General features: G+C 45.4%; 2 pseudogenes; one reads left to right on the forward strand and one right to left on the reverse strand.

The window, feature by feature from the left end:
- The first annotated feature begins 5,010 nt into the window (after positions 1-5,010).
- Positions 5,011-6,433, forward strand: LOC123076204 (THO complex subunit 6-like; annotated as a pseudogene).
- A 6,909-nt stretch (positions 6,434-13,342) lies between these two features.
- LOC123076205 (probable methyltransferase At1g27930) lies at positions 13,343-14,295 on the reverse strand (annotated as a pseudogene).

The raw sequence follows: 14,295 nt of genomic DNA on the forward strand, positions 1-14,295 counted from the left end.
ATCCTTTCCAGGATGCAGAATGATTCTTCAATTTGGGGTGCCAACTATGCTAGCTTTATATTGCTGAATGTAGGAGCTTATTTTTTTTCTTGTTATATTAGTTATTCAATGATATTGGGCAGGGAATCTGAATGAACTATTCTTTCTGATTCCTGGAGTTACATGTGTGATTGCTTAGACTCTTCTAATTCTGTCATAGTCTGGTTGGTTGCTTGGCTGAAATAGTTTCTTACGGGCCTCCTTCTGGATCTGTTCGCACTTATATAGAATATATTTTCCACTGGTTTCGTCAAACAAAAAAGTCAGACATTAAATATTTAAAGTTTTGTCTTGTTCATACTTTCTAAAGTCTGAAACTGTACTGAAATCAGCATAGAAATTCCGCAAGTAAGAATATTAAAGGTACCCGTGTCATTCATCCCTACTAGATGATGAATGCTATTGCTAATTTTTCTTCTCAAAGATGCCTCATTTTCATTAAGAAGAAAGCTCAATAGACCAAAATTCCGTATCATTTCTTCTTTCTTAAGGAAAACTGACTGCAGGTAGCAATCACATGTTCAGCCTATTTTCAGTTGACAATATACTGAATAATTTGACAGTGAACAAGTACAGAAAATGCTCCAGCGCGGCTTCCTCTGGGCTGGCCGTGCTGCTGCCAATGGTGGACACTGCCATGTGAACTGGAGCAGAGTGTGCCGCCCCATCGAGCTCGGGGGCCTTGGCGTGCGAGACCTCAAGCGGGACGGCCTCGCCCTGAGACTACGCTGGCTATGGTTTTCAAGAACGGACCCGGAGCGAGCATGGCAAGGGCTCGACCTCCAATTTTCGCCCACGGAACGAGCCCTGTTCTGGGCATCCACGTTCACGATCCTCGGGAATGGGCTGTCCGCCCTGCTCTGGGAGGACCGGTGGATTGGCGGCCGATCCGTGCGCGAGCTCATGCCTAATCTCTACGGCTGCATCCCCAAGCGACGACGGACGACGAGAACTGTGGCGGATGGGCTCAATGGCAACTCCTGGGCACGCGACATCCAAGGAAACCTCGGTCTCCACGAGATTGGTCAGTATCTGCAACTCTGGCAGATCATGCAGCGCACCGAGCTTTCCACCGCACCGGACAAGTTGATCTGGCGTTGGACAGCGAGCGGCAGCTACTCTGCGCAGTCCTGCTACACGGCGACCTTCCATGGAGCAACGGCCTGCCACTCATGGAAGCTGATTTGGAAATGCTGGGCGCCACCGCGAGTCAAGTTCTTCCACTGGCTGGCCAACCAGGACCGATGCTGGACGGCTGAGAGGCTGGCTCGCCATGGCCTCCAGCATCACCCCCGCTGCCTCCTATGTGACCAGCAGCCGGAAACGGTGCGACACCTCATGCTGGAATGCCCCCTCACCCGTCAGGCATGGCACGAGACACTGGCCTGGCTTCGCATCCCGGCCCCGATCCCCTCGCAGGAACCATCGCTTACGGACTGGTGGAGACAGGCCAACGAAGACACGCCGCCGACCCTGCGCAAGGCCCTGAAATCTGTTGCGTTGCTCGTGCCATGGATGGTCTGGAAGCACCGAAACAGCTGCGTCTTTGACAATGCGATGCCTTCCCTCAACACACTCCTAGATAGCATTAGGGACGAGGCCCGCTCATGGGCAGCAGCTGCGGCACCTGGCCTCCGACTTGTGCTGCCCCAAACCTGGGATGTGCACTAATTAACCGTCTGTAACCCGCACATCCTCGGATGATTGTAACTGAACCCCCCCTTTTCAATGAAAAGAAACGCAAAGCTTTTGCGTTTAATCGAAAAAAAAAGGTACAGAAATTGCTCTTAAGAAGCGATAGTTTTGAACCTGAATTTATAAAAGAAAATGAACCAATTCGTGTTGAAAATATCTTAGACAGCAAATCCACCAGGTTTGAGATGTTCACAGAAACATGTCAGTTTCAGGAAACTATAATTCAGAATTGTTTGCCACACTGTAATGTTTCAGGCATTCAGAAACATTGCCCATGATGTTAATATGTTGACTAGGGGCCTTTAGTAGCTACGTACTTTAATGAAAATTGTAGTACCACAGTGTCCTGCTGCATATATTAAATTGCAAAGTGAAAGTAAAACAAAACTTAGGATTTGGTTGTCTATCTGATCCATCAGTAAGCAAGCAGTGGCCATGTTGTCAAGGAACAGAGTTAAAAAACCATCAATCTCAGGAACACTCTGACCATGTATTTGATTCTGTTGAATACCCAGTATATGATAAGATGCTATTTTCATTTGCTAGGCAACCATGAAAAAGTTTCTGCCCAATTCATAATTTAAATTAGTCCTGTGTGTTCTTTTATTCACTTATTCTAATTTTACTCCTGTGTGTTCTTTTATTTAGTTCTGTGAGGAAGAAGAAGGGATTACATCGATGTGTAATATATTCTTTGTTCTGCAACCATACCTACATGGGATTATAGTTCAGTTAGAAATCTGAGATTATTTTCCTCTGGAAATGAGCATTAGCCCTCAGAACAGAAACGAACCGCACAACTATCCTCCTACTTAACTATTAATCTGTATGTTCATTATTACAGTAAGTTCAGAAACTGCATTTGTGTATTTGTACCAAGCTTTCTTGCTCATCTCATTTTGTACGTACCATTTTGTATGTCGGAAAGCAATGGTTTCTATATAGAGCTATAGTTCATCTATATGTTTCTGCTATATATTATTGATGTGTTTCCCTCACCTGCTATTTGAATGACATAATCCTTCAGATCTTTCCCAAGTTTGGTGTTAAAGCTAACAAGACTCCTCCTTCCTGTAAATACAACTTTGAACGAAGGAAAGCAAGACAGGGCCGCCTTTATATCTTGGATCACTCCATAGCAGGGAGCAAGAGTGGGCACATCCGAGTTTAGATATTCAGTCACCGTTTTGCAATCCATCTCAAGCTTCACGGGTCCTCTGAAAACTTTTGCCAGAGCATGCAGCCGAACCAGGGTTGCCTGGGCTTCAGCTTCCTCCACACTATCAGAAACTGGTAACTGATAGTATGTCGACAGATACACTTAGCCTCTGTAATCCCTGGCTACAGCCCCCGCCCATCCCAGCCACTGATCTGCTAAAAACTTGCGTCAGTGTTCAACTACGCCGAACCCTGTTCGGGCGGAGTCCACTGTATGGGTGGCAGTGAAAGAGGTATTTATGTGGTAAAGGATGGGGTCAGTTGTTCCTTTCCCTTCTCTGAACTCATCTTTTCCATCGCATCGCCCATCTCTTCCTCGTACTTCTGCAGGAAGCTGACAGAGTGCAGAACATTTTCTTTTCCTTCACGGACTACTACAACGCACAGGCATTTTCACGAAGAGAACATAGGGATTTTAAGTTTTGTATAGCCTGCACCGGAGGCTGTAGAGTTAAGTTTCTGTACATTTTGCGAATCGTTTTGTTCCAGATTCTCTTAGTGTATATAGTCTAACTATAGAAGGTTATTTACTATCTGCAAATTTGCTTTTTCCATTGCTGATCATGTCCTCTCTGTGCACTTACATCCTTCTGTTAACAGTTTAGTGATCTAATGATTATTCAGAAGGGACGCTGCATGTTCGTAGATGCATATCTTTTCTTATATAGATTTCCATTACACTGAGATTTTTTTTAGGGATAACAATGGTATTTAAGATAGTTTTTTTTGTAGAATTCTCACACTGAAATCCGAACAAACCATACCTTCAAAGGCCAGCATAATAGCACTTAAAATAAATGCTAATCTGCACTCACGCTGCAATCTGGTGCCCATTCTTCTGGTGATTTGGTCAAAGCTACAACCAAGCAAAGATATTTTACATGCTATAAGAACTAAGTTATGGATTTTGTGTTCCCAGGTCTATAATATGCGTGCTCTGCCGGTTCCCTGCAAGCGCTTTCGGCCATGACCTCAAGTTCTGCAGCTAGGCCGTGAATGTGTTGGTCCTTCTCACCGTCCACCGATGATGGTGCCCAAGATAAGTGACGGAAGGAGAAAAGGATGTTGCTGTCGCGTGGTCGTTGGAACGACTTGCCGTGGACGTGGCCATGCACTGGATGCCATCGACGACTAGCCTCCGCAAAATATGGATGCACGGGATTCTGCTACAAACATTGGGGAGTGTGTACTGTTGCGGTGCTGTGACATATACACTCTGTGGAAGAAACCCCTGTTTGATTTACAGGTGATGCTGATTCGTCTGGAATCTACTTTTGACAGATCAATCTGGTTTGTTGGCTGCTGGGTGGCTTCATGTGACGCTGCAGTGCACTAGGGAGAGGTACAGGTCCCCAGAACTACATGTATATACCGTAATGTTTCATCTGTCGATTTTGACGTTCAATATTGACTCCTTGATCCCGTTTCTTAGGGTTCATGATTGGCAATTGGTCGTGGGCAATGGAACCAAAATGTCTACTAAATGTTCATGGATATCTTAGAAGGAGAACAATTCAGACTTTAGATGTACATTATATTTGATGCATCAGTCTAATCTGTACTTCAAATTGAGAGCTGCTATACGTACGATCAAATTATGTACGATCTTTGCACGACAAGACTCATCTGGTGTGGTGGGCCCAAACCTCAGGAAACAGGCCTGTCTCTTGTCGTACAAATCGTATGATAATAGATCGTACATGAGGCAGTTTCGCTTCAAATTACAGTGTATGATTTGTTTGGACACTACATATGTATTTGATGGAGCTGTCTAAGTTGGACTGTTGGACATGAAATTACAGTGTACAATTTCCATCCAACTTGCTAATTCAATTTTACTTATTTTATAAACTCTTTAATAATAATTCTAAACAGCATAATAATCTAGAAAATATTTTCCAAAGGATGTTTTTTACATCTTCCTATATCATTTTGATGTGTGATGGGTTGTAAATACAGGTCTATAAATAATTTTATCATAGTTGTTATTTAACATCCCTAAGCCATCGTTTGGGGATAAGCGGCATGTTGAAATTGAGTGGAGAGGGTCCTTGAGCCATGCTTATTAGGGTAAAGGTGTGCGATATTATTTTTGGAAAAGATACCAGTGATGTCTGCTTATGTGATGATTATGTCATGGATGATATACCCATGTCTATGCGGTCGCGAATATGCCCGTCATGTCGTAGTGTTCATTTTTTTTCCGTTTCAACGCACGGGCATTTGTGCTAACCTTTCCTTAATCTATCTCTAATAATAAAGCGCGGATTGACTTCGTGGGTTTACCGTCACAATACGCTTCTTCCCGTAAGTTTACGTTTTCAGTTTGAATTTAAAACATATACGCGAGGTGGTATTCAGGCCCACATATCCCGTTTGAGCGCAGCCAGCAGCAAAGAATCGCGAGGAGATGACGACGGCGACGACGACGGTGCAGGCGTAGCCAGGACTCGACGCATGCGAGTGGGACGAGGCGGCGTACCGGCAGGGCATCCTGCGGGAGCGCGACCTCTCCTGCCGCACCCTCTTTCGCGCCGTCTTCTATGACCACCGCGACGAACCCGACCCGCACGTCCTCCTCCTCGCCGCCTCCAGCGACGGTCCTTCTCGCTGTCTTCCTGCATCTCCTCCTCCGCCTCCGCCCACGGCGCCCCCCAGTTTTCGCCTCACCCCTCCCCTTCTCCCCCACTCCCTACTCTATTCTGTGTGTACAAACACCCCGTTCCCCTTGATTTGATTCAGCCGGCTGCCACCGTGCTGGTCGACCCGTCTGCATCGTCCAAGCGCATAGCGGCGCCGTCTATGATGCCAAGTTCTACAACGATCAGCGGCTTTTACCTGAAAGAACACCCTTGGCAGAAAGAAGAGGCTTTTACCTGAAGAGCAGCGACTGAATTTTTTGATCCATGGTTTGTGCAGCTACGGGGATGACGGCCACATTCGAGGTTGGAGATGGCATGAGATGTAGAGCTGCTTTCTGCCGCTCTCTCTGCAAGGTAATGTACAAAAGCTCTCATTCGTGGCCTGGTTTGCTAGATTAGCTGGGATTGTGCTTAACCACCTGTTCTTACATAGATGTACTTTCAGTAAGAAGAAAAAGCTAATTTTTTTACCATTGCATCCCCCCCCCCCCCCAGGAGATCATGTTGAACCAATACTTGACTTGGTTAACCCTCAGCATGAGTATGATTCCATACTAAACAATAATGTAGTATGTTCCTGAGGAATACACCAGTTCTGACAGTTCTTTGTTCCTGAGGAATACACCAGTTCTCTCGCCCTCCATACTTTGATATATGTTTCTGTCAATTTCTAGAGGCCATTGGGGTGCACGGTCTCCAATACCAGAAAATAATGCCATTGCAATTAGCAAACAGGTCAGTACTTCATATTTGCATACTTTCAGACTGTTTGAAGAAAGCAAGCAGCACACCAGCCTCTTATGTGCATTCTGTCCTCATTCTTCTTGTAGAATGCTTGATTCCTTATGCTTCTGTTGGGTATGATTTTCTCCACTATGCTTCTTTCAAACATGATGGATCTGTTTTCGCGACAGCGGGTGATACACCAGTTCTCTCGTCCTAAAAATAAAGAAGGAAAGAAGGGTTTTTCGGGATTGACAGCAAAGAAAAATAGGAAAGTGGGAACCCTTCCGGTAATAAGAAGGAAAGGAGGGAATTCGGGGATTGAAAGCAAAAAAAGGGAAAGTGGGAAGCTGTCCCGTAATAACAAGGAAAGAGGGATTCCGGGAAAAAAGTGGGAAGCCAGACGTCCCGTAATAAGAAGAAAGTGTCCTAATAAGGAAGAATGGAGAGAACAAAGAAGGAAAGGAGGGATTCCGGGAATTGATAATAAAGAAGGAAAGGGAGGGATTTATGGGATTGACAGACAAAAATAGCCTGGTGATTTTTTGTCATTTGTTTTGTCCCGTCATGAGTTGATTGATCTCTAAAAAGATTGTGGGAACAAAGTAAACCAGCTAGAAATCAATCAAAAGTCTCCCTCCTCAAAAAAATTTCATCCTCTGCCACTAGCTATAATCCCATGATCGAAGTTTTACCCCGTCCATAACTCGAGAGAAAATTATGCTAGAATTATTTATTTATTGTTTGTAATCACCGGGAAAATTATGTTAGAAAATACTATGTCTAAGTCATAATAAAGAAATTGTTTATTTATTGTTCATGTACAATAAATTTTTGAGAATTATAATGAAAAAGATAGTACCGGTTAAAAATAGGTGCTTGATTGTTGGGCACGAATAGTGCTATGCTACACAGTCCCTAAACCTAGCCAACATTGGTTCATGAAAATTCGTGTTACCTCCGTAGTGAAGCAAAAAACATTGTACTAAAATGGACTTTACTATTTAATGGTATAATGCGATATGTTTTGGGCATCACTAAGCAACTCCAACAAAGGCATGAAGAGATACTCACAACCAGGTAGATATTTCTATGATTTAAATTCCACACACCCCATTCCACGCACGTCATGAATAAATCTAAGAACAACTTTGTTTCGGCTGCAACTACATATTCTCAAACTCTAAACCACCATTTATAGACTATAAGATGATTTACTTGATTTTGTGTACTATTGGACTGAGGCATATGATATATTTTGTTCGCCCGGTGCAACGCACGGGCATTTGTATTAGTACTAGTCTATCCCTAATAATAAAGCACGGATTGACTTTGTGGGTTCACCGTCACAATACGCTTCTTCCCGTAAGTTTACGCTTTCATCCCTATCTTTCCCTAATAATAAAGCACGGATTGACTTTGTCGGGTTCACCGTCACAATGCGCTTCTTCCCGTGAATTTACGCTTTCAGTTTGAATTTAAAACATATACTCAAGGTGGTACTAATTCGAGGAACCACATCGGGTGCATCGAACGATCGCACCTGCTCCCTTCCCCGCCAGACTCCCTGGGCCACATCAAGGGCTAACACAGCCCGTAGCAAAGTCCTAATACAATAAGGTGCCACAACTTGCCGTGAACGACACAAATACACCCAGCCACGGCCGGCCCTCCTTCAATAAATACAGCCGCAACTAAGCCTCCTCCTCTACTTCTTCCAAGCACGGCCTATGGTCTCGATCTGGACTCCTACACCCCCGCCGCATGTACCTCCTCCGGGCTCATCCTTTGCATGTCAGCGTTGCGACGCCACTCCTCCGTGCCGGCCGCTCTTCGCCATGCGCCCATGCACGTGTCCTCCTTTTGCTTGTCACTGGCGTGTCCGTGCGGGCATTATGTGTACTGTGGAGATGTGGAGTTTGTGTGAGTCCGACGCGTGCGTACGGTCTGTATCGGAGAGGAGCAAGCTTCGCGAAGTCTGCCATGAGATGGTGTACATAATGCAAAATGCAACATGTAGTAGGGACGGGTGTTGCAAGCTCGCAGGCGAGGCGAACGAGGCGGCGCCAGGTTCTGCCGCGTGCTCTATGAGAGATGCACATGTGAGTTATTCATTTTGTGGTGAGTTATCCACATATTAATGGGATGCACACGCACCCATATCCTGAAACAAAAGTAAAACAAACAGTCGACCATATCTTTTCGATAGAGTTTGGCTTTCAGTTTCTATTTTCTATTATATATGATTAACATATCATACAATTCCACATTATAACAAAAACATCTGCAAGCAAAAAAGACGAATTGTCAGATCATTTGTATTTAAAATACAACCAATTTGATCTTTTTATCTCCAATTGCTTCAAGCAAAGAAATAGTAACATTAAATTATGAACGTCGCTTTGGGTAGTTCCTCCTCCCCGTGTGTGCAACCTCCCCAAACAGCATGCTCACGTCTCATTGCATATTGCCATGGGAGCTCCTACAAAAGCAAGATCTTTTTTTTGCGAGGGGACAAAAGCAAGATCTTGACAACACCGACGAAGTATTCTTCTTTGGGTACCATTAAAATTGCATAGTCAAGGTGGCAACTGGCAGGGGCAGAATACTTTGCGATCGTCACTCTGGTGCACCTCGACGGCGACGGTTGAGGTGGACATCAAGTATAAATGGTATAACCTCACCTTCTACCTTGACACGATGAGCTTAGCAAAGACTTTATCATGCACGAGTATAAGATTATCTCTGCCACCCCCAGCCACCATACTCACCCGCGTCAAGGTCACAAAAGATCCAAAGAACTGGATAGTGAAGGGGATGGCTGTGACCTCCGCCAACACCAGATTGTTTGGCCAGTCCAAAATCAGTCAAGCCCCGAGCTATGATGTGCGTCTCAATAATATGGCCGAGCCTGCTTCATGAAAATTGGTATTCGCTCCTCAGTGAAGCACATGCGTTTTTGATGTGGCCATCAGAATGTCGTTCTCGCATGATCTTTCCGTGTCATTTTGTTAGGCTTATCCTTACGAGTTCAGATCAGTGAGCCGCAATATGCCAGTGGTCGGGTTGCACACTCAGCATGTATTGTTAGTAGTACGTGTTTGAGAGCTCATCCATCGCAAAATTTATTTTTCTCTCTCCCGTGGCAACGCACGGGCACGTGTGCTAGTCTTTCCCTAATAATAATAAAGCACGGATTGACTTTGTCGGGTTCACCGTCACAATACGCTTCTTCCCGTGATTTTACGCTTTCAGTTTGAATTTAAAATATATTCGAGGTGGTACTAAATTTTATAATTTCCGTCCGTCTTGACTTGTCCGTACGTCAGCTTTCATCTCGCGTCCTCAAATATTAGATTCAACCTAGGCAGCCCATTATTCTGGTCCACGACCCATTATTCTGGTCCACCTAGCCCAACAAACAAATAGAAATCAGAGAGCTAAGACGAGGGCGGACTCTCGATCAGTTTGGAGTTTTCCCTTGACCCTCCCATAAATATGGGCTCAAGATTCAGGAAAGAGAGAAGGGGAGGAGGTGGATCCCCTGGAGGCGGAAGGAGCCGGTTGACGGCCGATCTGACGGGGCACTTCATCTCGACCATGAGAACGCGGTAGTATACGGTCGCACACATCAGCCATCTCATCAAGCGAGGACGCGGGGGGTGCTGCCATCGCTGCTTTTGAGAACCCACCGGTCCAGCGGACAGCCATGGTCGATTGGAGCTGCTAAGACAGCGGCGGCGCAGGTGCGCAACCCCACTTTGAGGTGTGGTGGCTCGTGTCAAGGAGCCAACCATGATTCAGAAGGACGATTTGATTATCTTCTCATGTACGTGAATAATACAGTCTGATCAGCACACAATTGAGACTTTGAGATCGATCAAACGCCATTGGCCGAAGTTGCTCGTTCAGCTGGTTCGTCAATTGGTCCTTCTGACCGCCAACAATACGGCCATATGGGAACTAGAAAACCAATGCATACAACCACGAGATCATGATCCAGAAAAACCTGATCCACCACTGATCCGCTGCTCTGGCTACCGTTCGTCGTCGAGCGCCTGGACCGTTCCCGCGCCGCCCTCTGCCCATACTGTACTCACAAATCACCATGTCGTCTTCCTTGACTGGAAACTCCAGGAAAGATGGCTTTATCACATTGAAGCACCGCGGCCGCCGTCGCTATAACCAATGCCACAAGTAATATCTGGGTGATCAGGGCACCGGATGACGATTAGCTGGATGCATGCTTATCAACTGAGGGCAAGCAGCTAGATGCATGTACGGATGATTACTGCAGGCGGACCGAGATAAAAATACTAACAACTTTGAGCACGTCACGTCCTCAGGTGCGTTCCTATGCATATGTCATTATGTGCATGAAGCAAATAGCTAGATGCAGTATTGACATTAACTAAACTGAATTAGACTTCAAGATACTTTTTATTTTCTATTAGTGCCACATCTGTCACAATTTATATCCACAATTACTCACGCTTGTAGTCGTCTCCATAAAAAACTCAAGGTCTATCCGAAGTAAATATATTTGTCGCTGCATTACTTAGAGCCAATAATATATGTACATGTGTTTTTCAACTATTTAGAGATCTAGATAGAGATACTATGTGATAGTATATCATTATTGCTAAAAGGTTTGCTTCCACTGAGCATGTATGAGTATGCGCAGATAATTTCACACTTTGAAGGAAGTTTGTTCAGTTTTCAGACCTAAGTTAAGTTTATTTCAATCCAAATCCAACAATAAAATTTGGATAATTTCTCAATGTTATCTACAATGAGTGGCATGTATTTATACCATGACTAATCAGCTTGATCAATAATGTATTTTTGTATTTTTGCAGTTCCTTTTTTTTTGCGGAAGAAGGAACTTTCATTAATCAAACGAGATGATTACATTTAGACTTAACTATGCTACTATCTCTTCGGGGAAGTTTCAAAGCCAACACATAGTTCGCTATTGCGCCCGTCCCATACAAGCAAGGGTGTGGCTAGCAGCATTAGCATGTCGAGTGATCTTAAGTAGACTAATGTTCCTCCTGCATATGTATTTTTGTGGTTCATATATGGTGAAAATTTTATATGTCAGCTTTCAAATACACATATCTGAGTAATACCACCTCTGATCCATAATAAGTATCGCAGTCTTGAACTAAATCCAGTTTAAAACTGCGACACTTATTTTATTTTAGATAGGAGGGGGTATCATTTTTATTTGTTTTTCAAGGATGAGTGTTGCATCTCAATAGTAGCATGGCTGCCGAATGCCCAGCAATTTTACATCAAACGAAAGATAAGTCGAGGCAGAAGCCGACTGATTGGGTGCTATAGTTCACCACGGGAGGTAAACAGTCAAATACCATATGAATTGTCAAATTCATTTTGCACCCGTTGCAACGCACGGGCTCTTTTGCTATTTTAATAATAAAGCTCGGATTGACTCCTTGGGTTCATCGTCACAATACGCTTCTTTCTGTGATTTTACGCTTTCAATTTGAATTTAATAAGAAGATATATATATACGAGGTGGTACTAATTCGAGGACATATGCCGCTTTAATTTGCCACCTTAAGTCCGAAAACTATTGGGCCACACGGCCGCCGTGCTGGGCCTGGTCCACTTTTATTTTCCTTCAACTCAGGGGGCAAAAAAATAATGCCGGCGGCGTGGGGGATCAAACCTTCCATCGCAAAGGCTGCATCCAGCTGCTCTACTCCACAATTGCATGCTGATTTAGGATTAGGTACATAAGGAAATAGTCCGACATCGTCTGTCCCCGGCTGGGCCTATCTGGCGCCCCTGGTGGGCCTATGCGTGCACATAAAATCAGCCCACCTATCAGTTAATTTGCCTATTTATAAATAGTCCCACCTTGCTATCTTAAATTAAATTGTCTCAAAAAAATAATTAAATTCTTCTAATTTATATATGTCTTTTAGGTTTCAGGGTCTCAAGGAGCGACTCGGGAATCAAACTATTTCAAACGATCTAACGGATTAGATCTCAGAGAGAGATAACGAGGGACAACGATGAAGCCAAGGAAGAGAGACCTAATAACTGCTTGACACGTTTGGGAGTATGGAGACATGCTACAAGGATAGCTACAAGATGAATCGTTCTTGGCTCACAGCTCAAACCTGTACTGCCACATGACAGCTATGTTTTTTTTTTACTTCTCCATCTATTTCTGCATATTAAGTCATAAAATCCCTCGATAATTGGTAAAGAGTAGAAGATATGTGCCAGAATCAACAATTCAACACATATAGTTACAAAATAAAAAAAATATTATACTGATAAACAACACATCATAATCGACCAAACTTGCATACAGAAGCGTTTTCAGAATAAAAGAAAATTAATACAAAGTAATATACCCTACTTAAATTAAATAGTATTTTAAGTAAAAACTGATTTGTATCCTTACCGATGGATTCCACTAAAATGCATAATCAATCACTATATAATCAGATTGACATAATATGACATTTTTATTTTGTCGGAGTTGTACGGTTGCAATTTAAATCAAAATAACTGAAAGTTGTAAGAAAAGAAAATACATCAAAATCGCAGCTGGAATAGTGCATTAAAGAGAATGGACCACAATCGGTCATAAAAGAAAATTACATGACTCGGTCACATAATCTAGGATGTATCATACATTGTGTAATAGTGTAAGCTACAAAATACATCCATATGAGAATGTTCTGCTAATATTTAGAATGTTAGAGATTTGCACCAAGTTTATGAGCCATGATGAGCCGTTTCTACTCGATATCATGATGTTGAAAGAGAGATGGACCCGTTGCAACGCACGGGCCCTTTTGCTAGTCTTTCCCTTAATAATAAAGCACGGATTGACTTTGTCGGGTTCACCGTCATAATACACTTCTTCCCGTAAGTTTACGCTTTCACTTTAAATTTATAAAACATATACACAAGGTGGTACTATATGTTTTATGTGCCCAAACTTGTAGCTAAAATTTCCTTAAAACGTTTCGGAGACTCTGTCACCTCCGTAGCCATCGGGATAGGAGCGGCACATCTATAAGTAGCGAGATCTGAGAGAACGCTGAACCACGCCGATCGAACATCGTGGACGCCATCATGGATACGCGCGTGAGCTGCGCCGCCGAGCAGAGAAGGTCGAATGGGGGACGGCTCCGGCGGGGCTCTCGTCGGCGAACTCGTCGGCCGTCCGGCTCTCCCCTCCGCCTCTGTCCCTCTCGGCCTCTCCTCCGCCTCCGGCGTCCCCGGCCCCCCTGTAGGTGCGTCTCCATCCCAGCACCTGAGCTCCCCTGTCCTCGTCGGCCAGCAGCCGCGATGAGGCGCTCGTCGGTCGGCAGCCATGGCGCCGCTGGGTGGAGAAGATTGGCGGTGGCGTCAGATCTTCCCGTCGTCCGGTTCATCTCGTGCACCGTCACGTCCACCGCTTCGGCCCGTCACGCGCGCGGCCGTGGTGTACATGGCGCCCATCCTTCCCGCCCCCCGGGACCTCACCTGCCCCGCTCGGCCCGTCGACGACGACCACGTCCCACCTCGCGTCGAGCACCTCCCGCGGCAAGGAGGTCAGCACCAGCCGGCAGCCCAACTTGCGCACCGTCCCCGTCGGGCGCCGGCACACCGAGCTCGACCTCGCGCGCCGCAGCACCGCCCACGCCTCCCCGGCCGGGTCAGGGTACCTTGAAACATGGACGGCCGCCGAGCTGCTGGGGCCACGCCCAACGAGCATGCCCCGCGCGTCCTCGGCGCTGTCGGTGACGGAGGCGGTGGCAGCGCCCTGCCCGGAGTTGACCGCGGCGAGCGCGAGGAGCTGCGGCGAGAGGCCGAACACAAGCAGCCTGCTGGGCGCGCGCGCGGCCACGATGGAGCGGAGCAGCGCGAACTCCTTGGCGTTGAGTCCGTCCGTGGACCAGAGGTGAAGAGCGAGGAGGTGGTGGTCCGGGACACAGCCAAGGTGCAT

The sequence above is a fragment of the Triticum aestivum genome, chromosome 3D (assembly GCF_018294505.1).
Source record: "Triticum aestivum cultivar Chinese Spring chromosome 3D, IWGSC CS RefSeq v2.1, whole genome shotgun sequence".
In the NCBI taxonomy this organism is placed as follows: domain Eukaryota; kingdom Viridiplantae; phylum Streptophyta; class Magnoliopsida; order Poales; family Poaceae; genus Triticum; species Triticum aestivum.